The sequence below is a fragment of the Macaca mulatta genome, chromosome 7 (genome assembly GCF_049350105.2).
Source record: "Macaca mulatta isolate MMU2019108-1 chromosome 7, T2T-MMU8v2.0, whole genome shotgun sequence".
NCBI classification, from domain to species: domain Eukaryota; kingdom Metazoa; phylum Chordata; class Mammalia; order Primates; family Cercopithecidae; genus Macaca; species Macaca mulatta.
The window spans coordinates 93,680,579-93,707,950 of NC_133412.1; the positions used below are offsets into that span (position 1 = coordinate 93,680,579).

Genomic DNA, 27,372 nt, shown 5'->3' on the forward strand with positions numbered 1-27,372 from the left:
ATCCATTCTTTTCCAAAGTGAACTTCCTTCATGTCTGTGGACTAGACTGTCTAAGGCCACAAGATTAGAAGTTAGAATAATACTGTTACACTGTTAACTTTTAGCAAACTTTACTTTTGTTGAAAACCTTGTAAGTTTGGGATTTCAAGTATTCTTTGCTATTAATAAGACCTCGTTCAGTTCATATTAACTTAGAAATTGTATAGATGGCTCCTTCCTGATTTGTAAGTACTTTAAGGCTTGGCTGAGTGCAAACAGCTTGCATGTTTGAACAGACCAATTATTAGGTAATTTTCCTAACTCTGCTTCTACAAAGAGTTTCCTTGTCACTTAACTGAATACCCATTGTGTCTTTGTCCCTCAATCACCCAGGAGGAACCATCTGTTGTCCTGTCCTGAAGGGAGTTTCTCCTAGGTCTAATCAGACCTTTGTATGGTAATTAAGATTTAGATCCCCTGTTAGGAAACCTGCTGGGTTAAGGGAATTTTCAGTGGTTAATGTGAAATCATCTTTTTCTAACAGAATAGCCTCATACCTTAAGGTTCTTGAGTCAGTAAGCTACCTTTTTGCCTTTTTTTTTGGACTTAGGATAGTTCTGACCTGATGGGGTATGCTCACAATGAGGTTTCCTCTAAAAGTTATTTTTCTGCTTTCCTCTGTTAGCAAAGTAGTTGCCACTACAGATTGAATGCATTTAGGCCATCCACAGTTTACTGGGTTAAGGATTTTTGACTAGGAAGGCTACTGATTGTCAGTGGCTTTAGTGCTTTCCAGCTATGCCGTTGTTTACATTGACAACAAGGTGGTATTGGAGCGTTATAGGGTCACGGAGAAGACCTTTAATTATTAGTTACAGGTTTTAAATTTACCCTGGCTTTTAAAGGAAGAGAATATACTCTTTTCTCTTTGTTACTTCTATCTCTGTTTCTCTCTCTCTCTTTCTTTGACTCTGTCTCTCTCTTTCTTTGACTCTGTCTCTCTCTTTCTTTGACTCCCTCTTTTTCTTTCTCTGTCTCTCTCTCTCTCTCTTTGACTCTCTGTCTCTTTCTCTCTGACTTCCTCTCCCAGTTTCTCTTTCCTCTTTGCTAGTCTTTCCCTGCCTCTGCCAGCTGCTTATGCTGCTGTTCTCCCCTCTCCTTCCCCTTCCCCTCGGGGAGGGACTGGCAGGAGTGGAGCTACTCTTTCTTCCCCCAAGAAAAAAGGAAAGGGGAGTTCTGAATATTTTTTTACTACCGGAGGTTTGTGTGAGGTTCAACCCCCTGAAATTTGCAGAAGGCTCAACCCCTCAAACCAGGGATATCTGGCCTTGCTGCTCTGGAAGGTTGACCTGTTTCCTCCCTTTCCCCCTCTGAAGTTCCCTTGCACACTTCCCACGCATGTTGTCCTCTCTGGCTGCTCCCTCAAAGGAGAATTAGGCCCCTCTTAGTGTTGGCATACAAGTATAAATCCTACAGCAGGATCTGCCCTAACCATAGGAGGTAGCTACAGAACCGCAGAGAGGACCCACTCACTCCATCCAGCAGTAGGACTTGTCACCATCCACACAAACAACACCGCAACTAGGGCTGTTTGTGATCATTCACACACACACACATTTAGCCCTCCAGAATCTGACCACCAAGGAAGTACTTTACCGGCTCCTACGGCTTCTCCTTCCCTAGTCTCTGCACAGTCATCGCCACAGTATGTGAGAATCCTTTAGTCATGCTGCAGTCCTGTCTCTTTCTGCCTTGCTGAGAGCGCCAGTTATTCCTCACACTGGGTGGGTCCTGATTTCTCACCCCTGAGGCTGCCACAAAGGGGTGGGGCGCGCCTCCACACAAGAGAGAACCAGAGCCGCCCCCCAGAGGGGAATGTAATCACAGGCGAGCCCCCAAATTGTTTTAAGGTTTCAGTGCCGCAAAAGAAATAGCACTCCAATGTAAAATTTTCTTTTTAATTCTCAGCAAGGCAATGTACTTCTATAGGAGGGTGCACCCTTACAGATGGAGCAATGGTGAGTGCTCACCTGGACAAGGGAGGGGAAAGGGTTCTTGTCCCAGACGCAGGTGGCCCCTGCTGCTGTGTCCTTCCCCTATTGGCTAGAGTTAGACGGCACAGGCTAAACTAATTCTGATTGGCTAATTTAAAGAATGATGGGGTGAGGGGTTTGGCGGGAAAAATGATTAAGGCAGAGCAGGAAATTGGAATGAGTCCGGGTGGAGAATGAGCAGGTAATCTGAATGAGTGAGGGTGGAGCAGGTAATCGAAAAAGGTTGCTTTACGAGGAAGTTTAAAAGTAGAAGGCAAAGAATTGAACATACTGACATATTGATTCTTTGAAGATAAATTTAGAACTCATATCTAACACACTCTCTACTAAAAATACAAAACATTAGCCAGGCATGGTGGTGGGCACCTGTAATCCCAGCTACTCTGGAGGCTGAGGCAGGAGAATCGCTTGAATCCAGGAGGCAGAGGTTTCAGTGAGCTAAGATTGCACCATTGCACTCCAGCCTGGGTGACAAGAGTGAGGAAAAAATAAATAAATAAAAATAATAAATAAATAAATTTGTTTTTAAAAAGTCAAATAAACTAATGATGCCTGGATCCTACCACCAGAGATTCCTGAGATAGTGTGGGGTAGACCTGCTAATCATTATGTTCAGATCTCTCCTAGTAATTTAGATGTTCAGCCAGGGTTGAAATTTACTTTCACGGGCCAGGCACAGTGGCTTATGCCTATAATCCCAGCACTTTGGAAGGCCAAGGCAGGTGGATCACCTGAGGTTAGGAGTTCAAGACCAGCCTGGCCAACATGGTGAAACCCCGTCTCTACTAAAAATACAAAAATTAGCCAGACATGATGGTGGGTTCCTGTAATCCCAGCTACTCAGGAGGCTGAGACAGGAGAATCTCTTGAACCCGGGAGGCAGAGGTTGCATTGAACCAAGATCACACCACTGCACTTCAGCCTGGGCAACAGGGTGAGACTCTGTCTCAAAAAAACCCAGAAATTTACTTTCACCAATTTACTTTATCTCATGTGTAAAATAAAAGAGGGAATAAAAAGATTTTAAAATGAGGCTGTTAGTACAGATTATCTCTAAATTCTCTTAAAATTAATTTGTTCCATAATTCTCTGAACTCAAGTGAGAAAGACAAGCAAATCCCCCAAATCCATAGGGCTGCTTGGGTGCTGTGTTTGGGGAAAAAGATCTGACCAAGGTTCTAGCTACAAAGAGTTCTCTACTGAGGGAAAGGTGAGCTCATTTCTTTCGTGTGTCCTCTCACAGCAGAACAGGTTCTGAATGTCTTCCCAGAATCATGCAGTACTCTGTGATACTAGAAGTAGAAGCTGCAATGCTTAATGGGAGAAAGACTGAAAATAGGTTTCAGATACACAAACATTTTACATAATGAATGATTCCTGGCCGGTGAGAACAAGACAATATAAATGTATTCTAGTGCATCTTTCTTATCTTGGTGGGGGCTCTTACTGGGCATAATCTCTTGAATTGAAAATAAATTTTTACCTTACTTGACATATAACTAATTGCATTGCAGTGAACATAAGAATTGAGTCTTACACTTACCAATGAACACAAGCATTGAGTCTTACACTTACCTATGTACTTCTCACATAAATCAAATATAGTTCTAGGAACAGAGTGGGTAAACACATTTTTCTTAAATTAAATTGAAGTTTACCTGTTAGTGCAACAGTATAGATCTGAAGTCCAAGGTAAATGATGAATCAGACAGTTATGGCAATAGCCATAGTTAGATCAGCCTAGATTTTCATTGTCTTTCTGTTTGGGGATAATAGCTTAGTAATGGTGTCTGAAATTGTATTCTGGGTCAGACTAGAATGTAGTGATGATACTTTGTGTGAGTTACATTTTCTGGGGTACCTTCTTTGATAAAAATACTACAAGTAACACCAAATTAACAGATTTTATTTACCAATTGTTATCTTTTTTAAGAGACAGGGTCTCACTATGTAGCCCAGGTTGGTCTCAAACTCCTGGGCTCAAGCAATACTCCTGCCTCAGCCTCCCAAGTAGCTGCAATTCCAGGCACATGCCACCATGTGCAGTGTATTTTCTAGTTCTTTAAAGTGATTAGGGAGTCCCAGGAACATATTATCCTCAGAAAAAGGCTAACTCATCTTAAGGTTCTACATGTGGTCCTGATTTGTGTAAAAATCCCTCCTCTCAAAATGTGCAACAGGAGAAAGGTTTTTAATGTATCCTTTTCTGGGACTTTATCTTACTGTTTATCCTTTATTTCATAGCCATTGCTTATTGAAGTTTCTTGTATCGGTTCAAAACCTTAGAATGCGCCAACAGACAACATGAGGTGGTGTGGAGCAACATACTGTTTTAATGAGCGCCTGGGTGCAGGTGGACTGAGGCCTAAAATGGTGTCAGCACCAAAATGAGGATGGGGCAGGGGTTTTATGGTCTCCAGTAAACAGGAAGTGTCCCAGTTTGATGTGACTGCTACGTAGTACCTGGATGGCCTCTTTCTCGATCTTCAGGGGTAAATGTCTTCCCGCCAGGGTACATGTCTTCCAGCCGGCGCTCTTCCTGCTTCTGCTATCTTGCTGGCACACACTGCTGTTTCAGGTAGCCTTGTGCCTTGGGACAGGTCTGAGAAAGGAGGAGTTACTCACCCCTTCAAGCTTTCAGGCCTCAGGGACAATCTTACAGTTTATATCATGGACAGGTGGAACTCTAGATGTTTCTAATTCAGACCCAGAGTTCTGGAATGAGTTTGGCATCTCACTTTGAAGACCTGGGGATACTTAACTCCCAAATACCAGGAGGCTCCAAGTTTCCACTAGAGGGCCTCACATACTTTGAGACAAGAAAGAGGTTGGCAAATATCACAGGAATTCTAAAGCAATAAGCTGCAAAAAGTAGGGGGAGGAGAAATGTTTTTATGCAGAGCCTTGTGAGAATGAGCTGCTGCTGGGAAGTTGGTGGGAGGGTGCACATAGCAGCAGCTGTGACTAAAACCACCACCACCTCCATCTTAGTTTTTTTCCTTTGTTGGGGAAGAGTCAAACTTTGTAACGTATTTGAACAGGTTTGTTCTGAGCCAAATGTGAGTGACCAATGGCCCATGAAACAGCCCTCAAGAGATCCTGAGAACATGTGCCCAAGGTGGTCAGGCTTCAACATGGTTTTCTATATTTTAGGGAAACATAAGCCATCAGTCAATACATGTAAGATGTACACTGGTTCAGTTCAGAAAGGCAGGAAAACTGAAAGCGGTCAGCTTCCAGGTCATAGGCAGATTCAAACGTTTTCTGATTGACAATTGGTTGAAATAGCTATTATCGGCTGGGCATAGTGGCTCATGCCTGTAATCCCAGCACTTTGGGAGGCCGAGGCGGGTAGATCACTTGAGGTCAGGAGTTGGAGACCAGCCTGGGAAACATGATGAAACCCCGTCTGTACCAAAAAATACAAAAATTAGGCAGGCGTGATGAGGTGCACCTGTAGTCCCAGCTACTTGGGAGGCTGAGGTGGGAGAATCACTGGAACCCAGGAAGTAGAGGTTGCAGTGAGCCAAGATGGCATCATTGCACTCCAGCCTGGATAACAGAGACTGTGTCTCAAAGAAAAAAAAAAAACTGTTATCTAAAGACCTTGACCAGGCACGGTGGCTCATGCCTATAATCCCAGCACTTTGGGAGGCTGAGGTGGGTGGATCACCTGAGGTCAGGAGTTTGAGACCAGCCTGGACAACATAGTGAAACCCCCTTCTCTACTAAAAATACAAAAATTAGCTGGGTGTGGTGGCAAACACCTGTAGTCTTATCTACTCGGGAGGCTAAGGCAGGAGGATCGCTTGAACCTGGGAGGTGGAGGTTGCAGTGAGCCAAGATCGCACCACTGCACTCCAGCCTGGACAAGTGAGACTCCATCTGAAAATAAATAAGTAAAATAAAGACCTGGAATCAATACAAAGGAATGTCTGGGTTGTGATAAGGAGTTGTAGAGACCAAGATTTTATCATGCAGATGAAGTGTCCAGTAGCAGACTTCAGAGACAATAGATTGTAAATGTTTCTTATCAGACTTAAGGAGTCTGTCGTATTAGTCTTAAAGTCTGTGTTGATGTTAAGGCTGGTCAGCTGAGCCTGAATTCCAAAAGGGAGGAGGGTATAATGAGGCATGTCCAACTCCCTCTTCCCATGATGGCCTGAACTAATTTTTCAGGTTAACTTTAGAATGCTTTTGCCTGAGAGGAGGGGTCCATTCAGATGGTTGGGGGGTTTAGAATTTTATTTTTGGTTTATACCTTCTCGAGAAAAGAAAGAGCAAAACCCAGAAATACAGACAGTCTTGATAATCAGAAGTACTTGGAAATCGCAATCACTTCAAGAGACTTTATTTAAAACAAATGACTTGATAAGATTGAAGAAGTATGTTGCATGTTGATTGATTGATTGATTGATTTTTTGAGACAGAGTTTTGCTCTTGTTGCCCAGGCTGGAGTACAGTGGCACAATCTCGGCTCACTGCAACCTCCGGCTTCCGAGTTCAAGCTATTCTCCTGCCTCAGCCTCCCAAGTAGCTGGGATTACAGGCCTGCACCACCACGCCTGGCTAATTTTGTATTTTTTTAGTAGAGATGGGGTTTCTTCATGTTGGTCAGGCTGGTCGCGAACTGTCAGCCTCAGGTGATCCGCCCCACCTCGCTCTCCCAAAGTACTGGGATTACAGGCGTGAGCCACCACACCCGGCCATGTGTGTTGATCTTTTAAAGGAATAGAAAAAACGTTTCCTTACTATACTAAGGGTATTTAGATCCGCATGACTAGTGGGTTTCATTTAACGAGCCAAATCTAGTCAGTCAGGCAGTTACCCTTAGGGTTTTGTAATCAATTAGCCAAGCTGACCACAAAAAAGTCAGAAAGAGTATCTAGGACTTACCAGCATTTATCTACCTAGACGTATCCTCCTAAAATTAGAATCAGAAAATGATACCAGTAATATTTATTATTATTTGATATTGTTTTGGAAGTCCTGGCCAAATCAATAAGATATGAGAAAAAATGGTGGTTAGAGAATTTGAAAAGAAAGAAACTACTATAGCATTTTCTGTAAGTAATTAAGTAGGAGAAAAAAACCAAAGATCATTTTTAAGCTTCTAGAGTTATAGCAAGAGTATAGAAATGACCAGATACAAAGGCACATATATGATTATCTTTTTGAAAATAGTTCTATATTTGAAGTAGTTATATATCAATTAGACAATTGTGCTCTGAAGAAAAGGAGGATAAAGACACACACACGTAAACTAAATGTGACCTATGTTATAAAAATATTTTATTTGGAAATTGTTAATGTTTGAAAGCAGACAAAATAAGGATAGCAACACAAAATGTCTTCTGACTTAGTGTAATACTATTCGCAATATAGCATTTACCTGGTGAATTATTCATCACATATCATGGTGCCCAGGTTTGTTGGCTCAAGTTGTGATGCTGTTTTTAGAAAAAAAAAAAAAAAAAGTGAATTTAACCAAACTCATAGATTACTCAGATATAACCTAGAATGATACTTTTTACTATGTAAAGAATAACTGTCACACTTCCTGAAATACAGATGTTGGGATGACCAATGCAATCTAAGATTTTAATTAGAAGGTTGCTTGGTAAGCCTAGAATTAAAGAGAAGGGAGATGACTGAATAGTTGAAATGTTTTTTGGCCTCAGGCATTTCAGGTGAAGGTACAGCATTCAACAAACCCACAGCCAAGTCTACCTCTTTAGTTCCTTGTTTTCATGTTTTATTACTGGCTATCCTTGCCATACCTCATCTGATTCACACATGTTTTATTTATGGAACAAAGGTTTTTAAAAATGTATAGGTTAAAATTAGGCAGTGTGGTGAAGGGGAAGCCTTTTTTTTTTTTTCTGAAATCTTATGAGTTCTTAGTTGGAGAGGAGCCCTGAAACCAAAGACAGATTAAAAAGAGAAAAACAAACTTAAATTTATTTACTTGTGTATTTCATATATACATGGGAGACACCCAAGGAATGAGTAATTCTTAAGGAGGTGGTTTTGTTTTTGTTTTGTTTTGCTTTGTTTTTGTTGTTGTTGTTGCTGTTGAGACAGTCTTATTCAGTCACCCAAGCTGGAGTGCAGTGGCATGATCTTGGCTCACCACAACCTCTGCCTCCTAGGTTCAAGTGATTCTCCTGTCTCAGCCTCCCGAGTAGCTGAGGTTACAGGTATATGCCACCAGACCTGGCTAATTTTGTATTTTTAGTAGAGACGGGGTTTCTCCATGTTGGTCAGGCTGGTCTCAAACTCCCAATCTCAGGTGATCCGCCCGCCTCGGCCTCCCAAAGTGCTGGGATTACAGGCGTGAGCCACCGTGCCCGGCCCTAAACCCACTTCTTTTGTCTGAATTCTTGATTTCCTTGACGCAAGACAATGAACCTCGGGTATTTACCCCAGACAAATGACACCACTTCACAAGTATGTCGCAAAGTATTCAAAACCAGAGACATGAGGATGAGCACAAGAATGACTGGGACAAAAAGACATGAATGGGATATTCCTGAGAGATCCCCTAAGATACTTATAAAGACAAGACTGGATATGATACCTGGGTGCTCTGGCCTGTTAAAGGGCCAGAGGAAGTGGAAACAAATGGGAAGTAGGTGGAACCAGAAACAATCCACCAATTCCAGGAAACATTCCAGGCAAGTCTATTAAAAATCATGATTTACCATTTGGATTCGAAGTGAACATGATAATAAATAACAGCATAGATTCACATGGAAATCATGTTAGACTAATCTAACCTCTTGCCTTAGGTAGAATTAAGAAAGGTGGAGAATATTTTGCATCTTTACTTCTGCAAAGCACTCAATAAAGTCTCTCAATACAATGACTACCTTCCTAACTGGTTAAACCAGATCATGTGATGATGTGACACAGAGCTGTCTCCACAGGCCTGTCTTGTTCATCATATTTTCAGGTGACTTGGATGAAGATGTAAAATCTCATCACAATGATAGACGACATGATACTCAGTCAGGGAGAGCAAATCACATGGATGATGGAATCAAGATCCAAAGTTCTTACCAGTCTGAAGCAGCAGATTATATCCAGTAACATGAAATTTCACAAGTATAAATTTTGTCCCCTGAAACAGAAAATCAGTTGCATAATATGGGTCAGGACTTGGGTGCTAATAGTTTATCATCAGTACCTTTACTTATCCAACATTAATTGAGGGCTTCCCCAGTGTGAGGCTGTGTTAGGAACTAGGAATACAAGAGTGAGTGAGATACACTTCCTACCTTCAGTGATTTTGCAGTCTATTGAGGAATATAAACAAATAAACAGGAATATATAATGTTACATGAGAGACTCCTAGAGGTAGGGCAGGCTCAGTGGCTCCTGCCTGTAATCCCAGCACTTTGCAGGGCTGAGGCGGGGGAATAACCTGAGGTCAGGAGTTCGAGACCAGCCTGACCAACATGGAGAAACCCTGTCTCTACTAAAAATACAAAATTAGCCGGGCATGGTGGCACATGCCTGTAATCCCAGCTACTCAGGAGGCTGAGGCAGGAGAATCACTTGAACCCGGGAGGCGGAGATTGCAGTAAGCTGAGATTGCGCTATTGCACCCCAGCCTGGGCAGCAAGAGCAAAACTCTGAAAAAAAAAAAAAAAAGGAAAAGAAAAAGAAAGAAAGAGAGAGAGAGAGAAAGAGAGAAAGAAAAAGGGGAGGGAGGGAGGGAGAGAGGGAGGGAAGGGGACTAAAGACTCCTGGTGCTAAAGAGCCCAAAGGAGCACTTTACCCTACTCTGATGGGTTTAGGAAATTTTTCCTACAGCAACTCACAGCTGAGTGCGTTCCCAATGATGAGTAGGAGTTAAGTAATGTTGAGGGAACGAACTTTCCTAACAAATCCAGTAGCACATCAATGGCCTGTAAACAAGGAGGACCTGGCTCACTGGGCCCTGAAAGCCCTGGATTGCTTGTGTGGCTGAAGTAGAAGGCTATAGGGGCTGGAGAAGGGAGCAAGGAAGGACCAGACCAAGGAGAGGGGTGAACTGGAATTTAATCCTGAGGAATAAAGGCATTTAAATAGGGTGTCAGATTTATTATTTAAAAAGATCACTCCAGCAGTAGAGAATGGATTAAAGTGGAGACCACCCTGGGAGCAGAGAGATTATCAAAGAGGCAATTACAGTAAATGATCTAGGAGAAATGTAGATGGCCTGAAATAAGCCATGGGAGTGAAAAGCAGTGGAAGTTAAAGATATGAAAGAGAGAAAAATCTATAGAACTTGGTGATTGATTGGTTTAGGGCAATGAGAGAAAGGAGGAAGTCGAATAGAACACAGGATTACATTGTCTTGTGTAGCAATTTAATTTTTCTTTGAACACTCCCAATAACACTAAGAGAGAGATGCTAGTATTATGTCTGCTTTACACTTGAGCAAGCTTGGAGAAGTTCACTAACTCGTTTACATTCAGGCTAGAAAGTACTATATTCGATATTCAAACCCAGACAAACTAAAATATGATAGACTGAGCTTTTATTTTCATATATCAAGTATAAGATATAAGAAATAATAATTTTTAAAATATCAATTCCTGTTTAACCTCAAAAGTTTTATGACTGTATCCTATTTTCTGAGTTTCAAGACTTTGTCCATAAATGTTCATGGATACCCAAAAGTGTTGACATTTGAATCCCAGGTTATAGCAAAGAGGACAATAAACGACTTGCAGGATCTTCCTTTGTTACTAACGGAATGTCCAACAGCAGAAGAAGTGCTAAAGTCCTGGGAAGTGATGACCCTAGGGATTCTGCTTAGGCAACTCATTTATAAAAACAAGGGTTACAACAGGAATATTCAGTACAATAAGAAAGATAAACTCCAAGGTTTTTAAGATTACTTTCAATTAAATGACAGACTGATTTCTGACTTCTCAAGAGACTAGGTAAACCAGAAAACAGTAACTATTATATTTAAACTACTGGCTGGGTGCAGTGGCTCATGCCTGTAATCCCAGCACTTTGGGAAGCCAAGGCCGGTGCATCACTTGGAGTCAGGAGTTTGAGACCAGCCTGGCCAACGTGGTGAAACACTGTCTCTACTAAAAATACAAAAATTAGCCAGGTGTGGTGGCGGGCGCCTGTGGTCCCAGCTACTCGGGAGGCTGAGGCAGGAGAATGGCTTGAACCCAGGAGGCAGAGGTTGCAGTGAGCCAAGATCATACCACTGCATTCCCACTTGGGAGACAGAGTGAGACTATGTCTCAAAAAATAAAATAAATAAACTACTGAAAGAAAAGCACAGCCAACTTAAAATTATCTAACCTGCAAAAATGTCACTTTAAAATGAGACAAACAAAAAACAAAACCTAATAGAGTTTATAACTAGTAGACTTTCACTAAAGGAAATTTCAAAGGATATATTTCAGGCTGAAGAGAAAAGCTACCTGATGGAAATCTGAAGTTCAGGAAAGAATGAAACACAGAAAGCATGATAGAGCTGGGCGTGGTGGTATGTGTCTGTAATCCCAGCTTCTCAAGAGGCCAAAGTGGGAGGATTGCTTGAGCTCAGGAGTTCAAATCCAACCGGGGAAATTAGCAAGACCCTGTCTGTCTCCTAAGGAAACAAAAACTAAACAACAACAACAACAAACAAAAACAAAAACAAAACCAAAGCGTGAGAAATAAATATGTGAGCAGCTGGGCACAGTGGCTCATGCCTGTAATCCCAGCACTTTGGGAGGCTGAGGTGGGTGAATCACTTGAGATCAGGAGTTTGAGATCAGCCTGGCCAACATGGTGAAACCCCATCTTTACTAAAAAATACAAAAAATTAGCCTGGCGTGGTGGTGCACACCTGTAATCCCAGCTACTTGGGGGGCTGAGGCAGGAGAATCACTTGAACCCAGGAGTCAGAGGTGGCAGTGAGCTGAGATTGCACCACTGCACTCCAGCCTGGATGACAGAGTGAAACTACATCTAAAAAAATTAAAAAATAAAAATAAAAACAAATAAATATGTGAGCAAATATAAATTGTTTGACTCCATAAAGCAGTAATGTCTTGTAGAATTAAAAACATAAAACATACAGCAGTGGTAACAATTTGAGAATGTTATAAATTGAGTCAAGTGGGCCAGGTGCAATGGCTTATACTACAGTCCCAGCACTTTGGGAGGCCAAGGCAGGAGTATCACTTGAGCCCTGGAATTAGAGGCTGCAGTGAGCCATGATCTTCTTCATGCACTTCATTGCATTCCAGCCTAGGTGACAGAGTAAGATCCTGTCTCTAAAAAAAAAAAAAAGAAAGAAAGAAAAAAAATTGAGTCAAGTAGAAGAGATGACTTAAAATATTAATTAACTTTAGATTTTTATATGTTTAGTATGCATGTTGAAATTTCTAGGATAAACAATGAAAGGAATAGAGACACCGTGTATACATTCCGAACTAGCAGAGAGAATAAGTGAAATGTGAATTAGTTAGAATAGGCTTAGTTGTGCTGCAGTAACAAACAACCTCAAAATGTCAGTGGCATAAGATTTATTACTCATTTCTCCTACATGTCCATCATGGTCCAGCAAGGGGTTCTCCCTACCATAGTCACTTGGGAACACAGGCTGACACAGGCTTCATCCTGACACACAATTCCACAATAACAGAGGCAAAAGGAAGAAAGCATGGCAACCTGCAGGCCAGCTCTTGATCCTGCTGCAAGAAGGGACCTACATGACTTCTACTCACACATCATTGACCAGAGAAAGTCATGTAGTCACATCTAAGTACAAGGGACAAAGAAGTGGGATCCTTCTAAGTGCCTGGAACAAGAGAACTAAACATCTGTGATTAGCCTTAATGGCTTTTATAAAGTGATATACAAATACACAACTAATCCAAAAGAAAGGAAAACAGGAGAGGAAAAAGAAATACCAGACAAATAAGACAAACAGAAAAGACTAAATAGATGATAGATATACACTGAGGAAGATGAAGATGAATAATTGCAATAAATATAAATGGACCAGTTAAAACACAACACTGATGGAGGAAAATCTAACTCTATGTTGTTTACAAGAGATACTTCAAAAACATAAGAATTCAGAAAACTGGAGAATGAAAACATAGAAATGATAAAAATTGCAGCATATCTATGCTTTAGAATCCTTTAGAGCAATAAAATTGAACAAAATATATCCACTTGTAGCACCATAAATGGATTGAATAAACATAAGGTAGTTCAGTCACAAAAAATACATACAATGAGATTCTATTTATCTAACATTCAAGAACAGGTGAAATTAAACTGTAATGTTTAGAGATGGATACATAAGTGATATAATTATAAAAAGAAGAAAGGAAATTGTTATCTCAAGCATAATTTTTTTTTTTTTTTTTTTTCTGGAAGAAAGAAAGTGCTGTGGTCAGGAAAGAGTGCACGGTTGAGAGCTTCAGAAACACTGCCATTGTTCTGTTTCTGACCTTAGCAGAAGTCAAAAGGGTGTCTCATTGATATTCTTTTTTTTTTTTTTTTTTTTTTTTTGAGACGGAGTCTCGCTCTGTCGCCCAGGCTGGAGTGCAGTGGCCGGATCTCAGCTCACTGCAAGCTCCGCCTCCCGGGTTCGGGCCATTCTCCTGTCTCAGCCTCCTGAGTAGCTGGGACTACAGGCGCCCGCCACCTCGCCCGGCTAGTTTTTTGTATTTTTTAGTAGAGACGGGGTTTCACCGTGTTAGCCAGGATGGTCTCGATCTCCTGACCTAGTGATCCGCCCGTCTCGGCCTCCCAAAGTGCTGGGATTACAGGCTTGAGCCACCGCGCCCGGCCTCTCATTGATATTCTTTAAACTTTGTCTACATGTATGGTTTTGGTACTCTGATATGTGTGTGTGTGACTGTGTGTGTTATATAAGGTACCTTACAATTTTTAAAAAATGCTTAAGAAGTAAAGGTTTTATTAGATGATTAGATGTGAAAATCAGGAGGTCACTGGATTCTTTGCTAGAGTAGTTTCACAGTGTCCTTTTTCCAGTTGAAGAGAATATTGGAGCTAAAGAAACAGAGTCAACAAGGAGCTTGGCAATGAAGAGAAGGAGCCAACTGGTAAGTAGCTTGGGAAGGCTGAGTAGAAGGTAACATGAAATTGTCCGTATCCTAAGGAGTCAATACAGAAAAAGACACTGGAAATGCAGGACAGAGATACAGCACAGTCTCAGGAGCTGGGCAAAGATGGGATCCAGCTCACAAGCAAAAGTATAGGAGAATGTCTTACCTGTAAGAATGGTGGAGGCCGGGCACAGTGGCTCACGCCTGTAATCCCAGCAGTTTGGGAGAGCCAGGTGGGCAGATCGCCTGAGGTCAGGAGTTTAAGATCAGCCTGGCCAACACGGTGAAACCCCGTTTCTACTAAAAATACAAAAATTAGCCCGGTGTGGTGGCAGGCACCTGTAATTCCAGCTACTCGGGAGGTGAGGCAGGAGAATTGCTTGAACCCGGGAGGTGAAGTTTGCAGTGAACTGAGATCGTGCCGCTGCATTCCAGCCTGGGCGACAGAGTGAGACTCTGTCTCTTTAAAAAGAAAAAAGAAAAAAAAGAATGGTGGAAAGGAAGGGAAGTAGGTACCAAAATGGAAAGGGATGCAGCCAAGAAACAAGGAAGTTGACCAAGAATATGAACAGAAAAGGAAGGTCCTTTCCACAATGGAACCTACCTCTACAACCGGGACTTCTGAAACAGCGTTCTGAGAATGTGCGCATCACCTCTGTTGTCTGGATTATTGGGGAAAAATAACTGGTATGGAATGACCTGTGACCTGTTACTGAGAGGGCTCACTTCCTGTGCATTAAATTACAGCTACTATATTTAGATTCATTACACATATTAAAATGTGACATTCATCTCTCAGAATATTTCTTAAGTAATTCAACATGTATCACAACTGTAATTTCTCTTTTTTTCTTTTCTTTTCTTTTTTTTTTTTGAGACGGAGCTTCACTCTATCACCCAGGCTTGAGTGCAGTGGCGTGATCTTGGCTCTCTGCAACCTCTGCCTCCCGGGTTCAAGTAATTCTCCTGCCTCAGCCTCCTGAGTAGCTGGGGCTACAGGCGTACGTTGCCACGCCGGACTGATTTTTTGTATTTTAGTAGAGACAGGGTTTCACCGTGTTGCCCAGGCTGGTCTCAAACTCCTGAGCTCAAGCAATCCACCCACCTTGGCCTCCCAAAGTGCTGGGATTAAAGGCATGAGCCACCACACCTGGCCCCAGCTCCATGATCTGTAAAACAGACAGGCTGGATAACTCACAAAACAATAATAAAGAATAACTAAAATGTATATGTATATTGGGGGTGGATTTAAAGAGGGATGTGGAGTTGGTTCACCTTTTTAATCACTCCTGTAATATTGACTGATATTTTTCTGAATGAGTACAGATTTACACACAAAATTCCTGATTTAGTATTTTAAAGATAAATGATTTTTGATCTTCTGTAATTTGTTTCCTTATCTGTAAATTAAAGCACCTTGCTCAAAGGGTTACTGCGGGAACTAAATAAAATTATCCAGGTAAAGCATCTAGAACAATTCAACCAGCTCAGTGACCAGAGTTGCAGCCTTATTTGCCTGAATAATGAAATCATTATTGATTTAAGTTCCCAGCTATGAAACCATATGTCCCAGTTTGCCTAGGACCTTCCCTATGTATGCTGCTGTCCTGGATTAATTACTAGTAGTATTCCTTCTCACTCTCAAAAGTATCACAATTCAGACAGTAGATTAGATGGGTACCCTATTCAGAGCACATAGTAAACCCTCCATGGATATCAGTATATTGTTATTATTACCAGTTTAATATGTCTTCCGAAAAAGTCACAATTAACAGTTAAGTTTGGCTGGCATGGTGGCTTATGCCTGTAATCCCAGCACTTTGGGAGGCCAACGCGGGTGGATCACCTAAGGTCAGGAGTTCAAGACCAGCCTAGCCAACATAGTGAAACCTTATCTCCACTAAAAATACAAAAATTAACTGGGTGTGGGATGTGCACCTGTAATCCCAGCTACTCAGGAGGCTGAGACAGGAGAATTGCTTGAACCTGGGAGGCAGAGTTTGCGATAAGCCAAGATCGAGTCACTGCACTCCAGCCTGAGTGACAGAGCAAGACTCTGTCTCAACAAAACAAAACAAAACAAAAAACCCAGTTAAGTTTACATTCTGAATTAGTAGGAGTGACAATGATTGAAGATTTTGGTTGGGCAGGAAGGATAGACTGACAGTTCTCTCATTTTATCTTTATATGCAACTGGAGAGCTGCACGGAAGGAGGGAAACATGTCAAGGAATACCAGGCGGGCAGAGCCTGCTTTGAGGCATCTGCCAAAGGTTATGAGTCACTGCAGACACACTGAGAGTCACACTGGGGGAAGGCGCAGCAGACAGGGAGAAGTTCAAAGTGGTGCTTCTGAGAGACTTGGGACACTGTACACAATTAATCATCTCTCCACAGGGTGACTGTGGGAGCCACAGCAGTGCCTGAGTCTTCCAGGGGAAAAATTGAACACGGAAATTTGTGGAAAGGAAACAAAGGAGGTGGATGAAAGCTGGAGGAACAAGTGTTTAAACAATGCAGCTTTTCTTGCCCTGGAAGGTTGCCTTTGGGTACTAACCTTCTGTTAGTACAGAGGGCAGCCAGGGAGAGGAAGGAAACTATCAAGAGAGAGCAGTAGCAGTCTTGTCTGTGCTCCCCTGTGGTGCTCCTTCTTTTGAGCTCTTTCTCGAACCCTTAATCCCTGTCAGGCTCCTGGAGGAGCCTCACTGGGCAGCCTCAGATCTCCCCAGTTTGCCCTGTCCGCAGAAAAACAGACCATTGAAATTGCTATTTCAGAGCTGGAAGCTGGTCAGCCAGCTCAGATGACCGGAGTTGCAGCTCTTATTTGCCTGAATAATAAAATCATTATTGACTTAAGTTCTCAGCAAACAGTGGGGTATTTGTTTAACATTTCTGAGCTGCTGCTCAAGTTCCAAAAAATGTCCCCTTCCAAAGAAAAGTATTTAAAATTGGATTGAGAGCGAAGAGTAGGTGGAATAGTGCTATTGTGGGGGAAGTCTTGGGTTTGCAGTGAACTTTCACTGACCTTTCAGCTCCTTAGGACATGCTCCTTGTCATCTGTCCATCATGCCCAATGGCCAGCCTAAGGGGAGAAAATGAAGTGCCCTCTCCATGATGGCCAAAACTACCTGCCTGGCTGGCTGCCTGTCCGTTATCATCTCAGTCTCTAAACCACCCACTGCTGCTCCTGATTTCTATGCCCACTTAACTTGTCAACTGTGACTTTGTGGAACATGATACAATGAAAAAAGGCATGGGCTTTAGGGAAATTGGCCCCAATTTAGGCATGAATTTGATCCCCAGTGCCACTGCATAACCTAAAGCTAATAACATCATTTTGGTTATCTGTTATTGCATAACACACACTTACTAAACGGTCCCTTTTTTTTTTTTTTTTTTTTTTTTTAGATGGAGTCTCCGTTTGTCACCCAGGCTAGAGTGCAGTGGCATGATCTCAGCTCACTGCAATCTCTGCCTCCTAGGTTCAAGCTATTCTCCTGCCTCAGCCTCCCAAGTAGCTGGGAGTACAGGGGCACACTTATCATGCCCAGCTAATTTTGGTATTTTTAGTACCAAATATGTCTTCCAAAAAAGTCATACAGGGTTTTGCTATGTTAGCTAGGCTGGTCTCGAGCTCCTGATCTCAAGTGATCCACCTGCCTCAGCTTCCCAAAGTGCTGGGATTACAGGCGTGAGCCACCTCACCCGGCCTTACTAAACAATACTTTTATTAGTTCTCCTGATTTTATTATTTAGGTATAAACCTTCAGTCTTAACCAGGGTGAGTGGGGTGGGGGTGGAAAAAACGTTCATATCTTGAACCTTTTTTTTAGCAATCTTGTTTATTATAGTGGTATGAGCAAAGCATTCTCAAACTGCTTTTGATTTATTATAAGAGTGAGCAAATAAGTACAAGGGTTAATGTTGTTAATCACACTGTGGAAGAAAGGAAATACAATTATGGAAGGGAGGAAGGCAAGGAAGAACCCTGTGGGGATGGACTGAATTAAAAGTATCTCTGTAAACTAATAATTTTTAAAATATGTATATGTACATATGCATACATATTCATGTATGTGTACATTCATTTGTGGACATATGCATATATGCAGGCATATATTTCTTAACTCTGTTCACTAAAAATCTTCGAAACAAAGACACTTCAGCAGCAAAGAACACACCTGCCGAGATCTTGGTCTCTAACACCATCCCCCACTAAAAAATCAGGGCACCTTAGGAAAATGACGGGTGGAGCAGGTGCAAGATGAGGCTGGAACATATTGTTACGCCAAAAGAATAATGAAGTCCTGAGAAAGCAGGAAGGAGAGCACATCACAGAAACACAGAAGGCAGCTTGAAAGGGATCTCAGTGGCCAATACTGGGACTATTTGGGCACCAAAATACTAACTACAATAATGAATTATAAGCCATTGAAAAAATAAAAATCTGTGAGTCCTGCTGGTAATAAATATAAACACAGATAAACCAGTGTGAAGAAGATAGGGTTTTGCTTACAGTAGAATGCTGAAAGCCAGCTGTTAAATGTGGCATGCAGAAACTTAAAAATTATTTTTGTCATTACCATAACAAAAAGTGAAATAAGCAAGAATTATCAATGGACGCTAAATCTAGGGGAATTTTTTTTTTTTTTTTTTTTTTTTTTTTTGAGACGGAGTCTCGCTCTGTCGCCCAGGCTGGAGTGCAGTGGCTGGATCTCAGCTCACTGGAAGCTCCACCTCCTGGGTTCATGCCATTCTCCTACCTCAGCCTCCTGAGTAGCTGGGACTACAGGCACCCGCCACCACGCCCGGCTAGTTTTTTGTATTTTTTAGTAGAGACGGGGTTTCACCGTGTTAGCCAGGATGGTCTTGATCTCCTTACCTCGTGATCCGCCCGTCTCGGCCTCCCAAAGTGCTGGGATTACCGGCTTGAGCCACCGCGCCCAGCCTTTTTTTTTTTTTTTTTAAGATGCAGTCTTCTCTGTCACCCAGGCTGGAACACAGTGGCGCAATCTCGGCTCAGTGCAACCTCCACCTTCCAGGTTCAAGAGTTTCTCCTGCCTCAAGCCTCCCAAGTAGCTGAGACTACAGACATGTGCCACCACACCCAAAAACGTAATTTTTGCATTTTTTAGTAGAGACGGGGTTTCACTGTGTTGGCCAGGCTGGTCTCAAACTCCTGACCTCAAGGTATCTGCAAACCTCGGCCTCCCACAGTGTGGGGATAACAGGCATGAACCACTGCGCCCAGCCAATCTAGGGGAAATTTTGAAAAGAAACAGGATGTTTGCAAGACCTTAATGTATCCCCCCAACAAACTGTTTATTAGTAGAAATGGAGAAAAAAATAGCAATTATATAATGAAGATAACTGACAGCATCTTCCCTGGGTCATCACAATTGACATCATCATTGCAGGACAGATGGATGTTTCACGCCTCCAGGCGTATTGCCCTGAGGACAAAACATCACCTATGCAATATTCTGAAATAGAATGCATAACCTGAATTTAATCCTAAGGAAACATCGGACAAACCCAAAATGAAGAATATCAAAAAGGGAGGTGTCTCATAAAACTAAACACACTCAGGCCAGGCGCGGCGGCTCACGCCTGTAATCCCAGTACTTTGGAAGGCTGAGGCAGGTGGATCACCTGAGGTCAGGAGTTCAAGACCAGCCCGACCAACATGGTGAAACCCTGTCTCTATTAAATACAAAAAATTAGCTGGGCATGGTGGCACATGCCTGTAATCCCAGCTACTTGGGAGACTGAGGCAGGAGAATCTCTTGAACTCAGGAGGCAGAGGTTGCAGTGAGCCGAGAATGTGCCATTACACCCCAGCCTGGGCAACGAGAGCAAAACTCCATCTCAAAAAAAACTTAAAAAAAAAATAACTAAACACACTCTTAACACATAATCCAGCTGTCACTTTCTTTGGTGTTTACACAAATGAGTTGAAAACTTATGTCCACACAAAAACCTGCACATGGCTGTTCATAATAGCTTTATGCATAATTGTCAAAATTTAGAAGCAAGCAAGGTGTCCCTCAGGAGCGGAATAGATACATTACTGTGGTACATCCAAATAATGGAATATTATTCAGCACTAAAATGAAATGAGCTCTCAAGTCATGACAAGACATAGAGGAACATTAAATGAATATTATTAAGTGAAAGAAGCTATTCTAAAAAGGCTACTACTGTATGTAGCTACTACTACATACTGTATGTACTGTATGATTCCAACTATATGACATTCTGGAAAAGGCAAAACTATGCAAACCATAAATAGATCAGTAGTTGCCAGAGGTTAAGGGGGAAGAGAGAGACAAATAGGCAAAGCACAGAAAATTTTTGAGCGGTGAAACTATTCTGCATATCATAATGGTGGATGCATGTTATTATACATTTGCCAAAACCCACAGATGTATATGACCAAGAGTGAACCCTAATGTAGACTACAGACTTTGGGTGATAATACTGTGTCAATGTAGGCTTCTCAGTTGTAACAACTGTATCACTCTGGTGGGGGGATACTGATAATGGCAGACGCTGTGCTTGTTGGGGGGCTGTGAACCTAAAACTACTCTAAAAGATAAAATCTATCAAAAAGGTGGGGTAAAAAGGTCTTCTCTTTTGTAATTTCTTTAAAAATGTTGAAGACCAAAAAGACACCGAAAGGCTGTGGAAACGATTCAGGTTAAAGGTGGACGGCAGTTAACTGCATCCTGACGCTAGCCTGGAGCCTGCACTGGAGGGAGAAAGTATACTATAAAAAAGATTGGGGGTCAACTGACAAATTTGAACACAAACAGTACATTTGATAAAATTATTGCATCAATGTTCAATGTAATGCTCTAGCCAAATTTGTCTATTTACCATCGTCTGAATTTTTCTTTTGAATCACATTTGCCATTCCCACCACCTGGGGTGACTTTTCCCACCTATGCAAGTCCTATCCACCTCCAAATTTCACCTAACCACTCATGACTACCCAGAAGACTTGCCCAAACATTTCAGCCCTGGGTGATCTAGTCCTTCTCTGAACTCACAGAACCTGTTTCTACACTGTTGACTTTGTGCTTTTACAGCCTTGCACTCTCCGTTGTCTCTCTATAAACATATCATATCTCTCCACCTAAACCGAAAGCAAACTGGTAAAGGGAATGTTGCTTTATGCTTCCTTTTACCTTGTAGACCTTCCTACGATAGATGTTCACTATAATTCATTTATCTGACAGTTATTTATTAAGCACCTACAACGTACTGTCAATATACAAAGATAAATAAGATGTGGTCCCTGTCCTCAAGGGACTTACAGTTCTATGTGGGGAACCAAACTATAAATAACAAGTTTTAAATGTGCAAGGAACATAAAAGAAAGAATAGGAATTATTCCAAGGTAGACTCCATGGAGTAGTTGATACTTAAATTCGGACTTGAAATATGAGTAGGCATTCACCAGGTGACAGAGATCTGTTGGCAAGGTCCTAATATGGTACACGACTGAGAGAAAGTAGGTGTCAGAAGAAAGACTTCTGCAGGTCTGTCCTTGTCTGTACCTGTGGGCTTTTTGCATGAGAGCCACACGCCTTGCCCTATCCCATGTTTGTGACCGGAATGTACATTAAAGGGAGGTAGTCTGCGTGACCTCAGGAGATTAAAGCCATTGCTGTAGACAAGAAGCGTTAGAGTGAGGTAGGGGCAGTTCCAGGGTTCTCCAAGGGTGGAGAACTGAGAAGAAAGCTTTGCTACTAATTAGGGACATGTGCACAGTCTGTGAGATTGAGAGGGTTCAGTCAGCCCATCTGGAGAACAAGCTTTCACATGGTTAGGCAGCCTTCACACGGTGCCCATGCACCCCAAGAGGACAGACTGTGTGCTCTCGATGTGAACAGACTGCTCAGGTCATGATCGAGGACAGAAAGACTCAATTCAGACTCTTCCCATTGTTCCGAAATCTCTCTCTCGGAAGAAGCGTAAAGGCCTTTATCGGAAGAAGTAATCAACTTTCACGCTTATCTGAGTGAAAGAGAACTAGAAGAATTTTTCATGCTGCTTTTGGCCGGGCACAGTGGCTCACACTTATAATCCCAGCACTCAGGGAGGCTGAGGTGGGAGAATCACTTGAGTCCAGGAGTTCAAGAGCAGCCTGGGCAACATAGGGAAACCCCATCTCCACTAAAAATACAAAAATTAGCAGGTGTGGTGGTGCACACCTGTAGTCCCAGCTACTTGAGATGCTGAAGTGAGAGGATCCCTAGGGCCCAAGAGGTGGAGGTTGCAGTGAGCCAAGATCGGACCACTGCATCAGTCTGGATGACAGAGTGAGGCCCTGTCTCAAAAAAAAAAAAAAAAAAAAAAGAAAAGAAAAGAAAAAAAAATTTTCCTGTTATCTTTGTGGGTGTTTGTGCTGTGAAAGGAAAGTAAACAGTACCAGCTTTCCATTGGCATTTGAAAGCTTTCAGCTGTCATGGTTCTCATGACATACTGGCATCATAAATTCTATTCAGAACCGTGTGTAATGTTCAGGTTCACTACCTAGTGTGACACCAAGATTACACTGGACGGAAGAGCAAACATGAGGAGGTAAAGAATTGCAGCCTCCAAAGGGGATCACGAAATATTTCAAGAGCATCTCCCAAAGTTTATCAGGAGTTATAGGGAAAGGTCTTCCGGGGCCTAAACGTTTGTAAAAAAAGAAAAAAGTTAACATAAATAGAATTTATTACAGAGCTTTTCATGTTCTAAGATGCATTGTAAATATCTAAGAACCAACTACGGGCAGCAGATTTTCTAAATTTATTTGAAGGGGTCCTATGGAAGAATCACTCTTTCTCCTCAACAGAGCATCCGGTAGGATCAGTGTTCCTGTAGTACCTGCCCTCTAGGATACAAGAGGATTAGAGACCCTTGAAAATCACTATCAGGAGAACAAAATGGAAATGAAATGAAGGCCACGGGGAGATGGCTTTATTTACTTTCACCTCCTTGGAATGGTTTTAGTGACTATTTTGGTTATTCTTTTTAAAGCTTCATAAGGTGGTAACTATTGACTAACGTTAATCAGTAAACTTACTTGACCCCTTTCTCCCCCTTTACAACACCTTGCAGGATTAGGGATCCTGCAACTTTGGTCTTCTAAAGTAAAGAGGAATGAAAAAACTTTGAAATTCACTATTCAGGAGAGGAAAAGCAGCACACACCAAGTGAGAGAAATGGCTCCATTTTAACTCTCTTAGATGGTCCTAGTGACTTTTCATATTGCCCTTTGTAAAGGCATGGTAACTATCGTAGCTGTACATTAGTGTGAATTGGAATCAAACATTCCATCACACCACCAATTTCCAGAGGATTCATTAGGATACTGAAGATACAAATGCATCTTCCAACCCTCCCTCCGTGATGCCCCTGCGTGACTCTTGGTCACATGGAAACCCCTGAGATAGGTCACTGAGTAAAGGAAGAAGCCAGTTCTTGGCAGGATTGAATGAACTGGCTAAAGAGCTCATTCCCAAGGTGGATGGTCAGCAGTCCAAAGTAAAAAGCCCAGTTGATTCAGGCTAATATCAGAATTCTAGAAGAACCAACCCAGTGGGGGAGTAGGTTTCAAACACGGGCTAACGCTATAAGTCATGTGGGAGCCAGGGTAATGTTTCAGTGAGCAGTCCATTGACAGAAGTTCTGAAGGGTATGGGAAACAGGACCCAGCCCTCAGCAGGAGAGCACTGGTGAGAGATTTGAATCTCTAGGGTCTGGTCATGGTGTCAGTCCCAGAGGACATCTAGTGTTCAAAGTGGGAAATTCAGACAGATCATCACTGAGACATAGAACAGAGGGTAGTATAACATACAATTGGTAGAACATTCTAATTTACACATTTAATGACTTTTTGCAAACTCAGCATGCTAATGTATTACCTGTCTCTCCATTCATCAGTGAAACACTTTCTGAGCATAGACTCTGTGCCAGGCAGACCACTAGGCACTGGAGATGCAAAACACATAACCTAGTCCCAGGGAGCTTCTAGTCCAGTGGACTCACTAGACAGGCCTTTCATCTTCCTCCACGCAGAGCCAGATCCCAGGCATTAGGGAAGGACGAGAGTATCTGCCACACCGGAAACTTCATCTTCTCATGGAGTTATTGTTTGTATCCCCTTATATTCTTCTTTCCTCCTTTACTTTTCTTGGCTCCTTTTCTTCCTTTCAGATATTTCATATCCCCTAATCTATTTTGGTTTTTTTTGAAACAGAGTCTCGCTCTGTCGCCCAGGCTAGAGTTCAGGGGCGTGATCTCGGCTCACTGCAACCTTCGCCTCCCATGTTTAAGCGATTCTCCTGCCTCAGCCTCCCGAGTAGCTGGGATTACAGGCATGCACCACCACACCTGGCTAATTTTTTGTATTTTTAGTAGAGATGGGGTTTTGCCATATTGGCCAGGCTGGCCCCTAATCTATTGTATTACATGGTTCACATTTTATTGTAGCACAAGTGTGTTTCTGTCTTCAACAATGTGTACTGATTTGGACATCCCAGGGTCAATAATCTGGAGATACTCTGGCTTGGGTATTATTAGTAGTAGGCCTCACATATTTTTGTGCTTTTACCTAACAAACTTTCAGCTTATTAGAGAATGCTAATCCAGGAGATCCTGGTTTATGTTAGAGTTTGTAGCCCTCTACTTCAGAAAAATCAGGAGTGTTTGCGAATTCATGATCATACATAGTAGTGAAAGCAAAAAGACACAGTCTAAGGGCATTTGTTTTTTAAATGATTCTAATAGAAATATTCCACATTTTTATAGAATTATCTTGTTTCCCAACTAACAAAAATCTGTACAACAATAACTCCTAACTTTTGGCAATGAGTAGAAAGGGTGGTTCTCAGGAACGCTACCACACAGTGGAAACTTCCCCCTCCCCACCGACACTGAGGAGGACATAATCATCAAGCAAACCAGCCCCTTTCCCAGTTAAGGTTCTCTCTCTCTCTCTCTCTCTCTCTCTCTCACACACACACACACACACACACACACACACACACACGCCACACACAGACTTCAAAGCCCTTCTTTAAGTTAGGCCAGGAAAGAGCAACGGAGGCATCCAACATACAGACCCCTTTACCTTTTCAGAGACTGTCTTTGCAAGTCAAGATCTATACTGGGGTTCAAGGTAAATTTGATATTACACCCACATGGATATAATTTCGTATTCTCCCTATTCTGGACCCTGAGATGGAAAGAGCATAGAGACAGGGCCCAGAGGTTTTCCAGCAAGAAAATTAAAGAATATATGTGAGGCAGGATAGTTTGCTGAGATACTACTTTTTCTTTCTTCTCTTTGTATTTTCCTCATGCCTCTAGTTCCAAGCAAGGAGCCAGACCTTTTTGTAATTCCTTGGGATATCTGCAGAATGTAAAGGAGGAAGTGTATGAAGCCAAACTTAATCTTACTGTGTTTTGAGAACCCTGAAATTTGGTGAAAATAAATTGCTTCTTGAAAAGTGTGGCAAAGTTAAGATTGGAGAGAGACTGAGGGCGAAGTTGGAGGGGAGGCAAAATGCAGAGGAGAAGCAGCATGGTGAACCTAGGCTGACTCCAGGCACAGATGATCCGGACCGCCATGAAAACCCCCACGCCCTCAAGAATGAAACAGAAGCAGCTCAGTTAAGGTTTCTGGGAACCTTCTAAATCGAGGAAGGGGAGCCAGGTCAATCAGGCTCAGAGGTAGAAATGCCTAGCTCACTGAATGCCAGCAGGGGGCACTCTCCTATGATTGTATTTTCTTTTTTGAGGACATTAAGACTCAGTGTGCAAAAATTCTCATCATAGATACAAATTCAAACGTGGTTGCTTTTGTAAAAATACCCATCTTCACCACCACAGACTACTCCTCAACTCCTGCTTGCTGGAGGCTCCACCCTCTGCATTCTCTTCATTACTTCAGGTTTCTTTGACTTGTCTCTTGTAAGGATGAAGGCTTCACCAGCATCGGCACACATCTGCTGCCTGACCTGGCCATACGAACCACTGTCCATCCCTCAGAGGCAAATTCCTCCCACAACACCTGACTTACACCAGCCTTTTCTATCCAGAGACCTTGGTACCAGGATTAAAAAAGCAAGTACCTCCTTTATTTGCCTCTATTTGGTGGCCGGATGCTAACAGAATATGATTTTTCACCTTTTCTCCCTTCTCTTAACTCTCCCATTTAGCTACACAGGTTTGAGATTAAGTCTAGGATATAGTTATATACATTAATTATTATTTTACTTGACATCAAGTAGACTTCTCAGGATATCATTTTAGACTACTTTATTGGGATGTTTACTGTGACTCAGAGATGAAAGGTCTTCAATGACACAGTCCACCTTCCACCTCCAAGGGATACAAAGAATCAGAAGAGTAAAGAGAGAGGTGTTTTTTGCCCCTTTTGTCAAGTCTAGAGACAGCAGATTCCCTGGAAACTTCCTAGGTTTATCTAAGCCTCCCTAGTTTACATTCATCTCTTCTCCTTTAGTCTATAATGAAGATGGAGATCTCTTGATCTAAATAACATGTTCAAAAACTATCTGTCCCTGTCTTAAAGATTTATTCTTGTTCATTATATCATATTCTACAATCACCATTATAAGCATGGTAAGTATGATTTGAAGTCTTCACTTACTTTCTGAGCTTCAGACTAAATAATTCAGTTTCTTTCCTCATTTTTCCATAAGCATGGACTTACAAATAAATCAATTCATTTTCTCCATTTTCTCCATCATCATGAACTTACTTAAATCCAGATGTCCACTGTCCTGGGTAAGGATGACTGACCAATAAGTATCTTTCCTGTGGGCACTCAGTTCATTGTGTTTGTGTGTGTATGTGTGTGTGTGTGTACATGTGGTTTGTGAGTGATAGATCTTGTTTTACACACAGAGGTAAAACCTGCTTTCTAGTTGGATAGGAAGATGGGGAATAATAAACACAGAAGCCCACCTCATGTCAAATGCAGATCCAGGTGCTAGGGAAACATGGATGAACATGTGTATATCTTTCTCCTGGTGATCTCTTAATTAAAGCTAAGACTCTGGACACAGCAAACCTAAAGAGGAAATATTCTCCATAGAATAATGGGCATACTCTGTAGTTACCTCTCTCTATCCTCTAATACTGTAGAAAAGAAAGTTCATTTTTTTATATGCATCAAAGGGTGAAAATGCATCAGGTCTGGCAATAAGTTTAGCCTTGTTACCTAAAAAGCTA

General features: G+C 42.0%; 2 long non-coding RNA genes across 2 annotated transcripts in view; one reads left to right on the top strand and one right to left on the bottom strand.

Annotated features, from left to right (window-relative positions):
• The window catches only part of LOC106999317 (uncharacterized), a 29,599-nt gene extending 14,990 nt beyond the window's left edge, over positions 1-14,609 (bottom strand). Inside the window, exons 1-5 of the long non-coding RNA XR_001446126.3 lie at positions 14,286-14,609; positions 9,096-9,156; positions 7,426-7,483; positions 4,497-4,635; positions 1,636-2,497 (exon numbers count right to left, since the gene is read on the bottom strand). This is a non-coding gene — a long non-coding RNA (uncharacterized LOC106999317). The remainder of the gene's footprint in view (positions 1-1,635; positions 2,498-4,496; positions 4,636-7,425; positions 7,484-9,095; positions 9,157-14,285) is intronic.
• Positions 1,981-25,548, top strand: LOC114679525 (uncharacterized). The gene is made up of 3 exons (XR_003731510.2): positions 1,981-1,997; positions 14,046-14,116; positions 25,486-25,548. It is a non-coding gene; the product is annotated as an uncharacterized LOC114679525 (long non-coding RNA).
• The last annotated feature ends 1,824 nt before the right edge of the window (positions 25,549-27,372 follow it).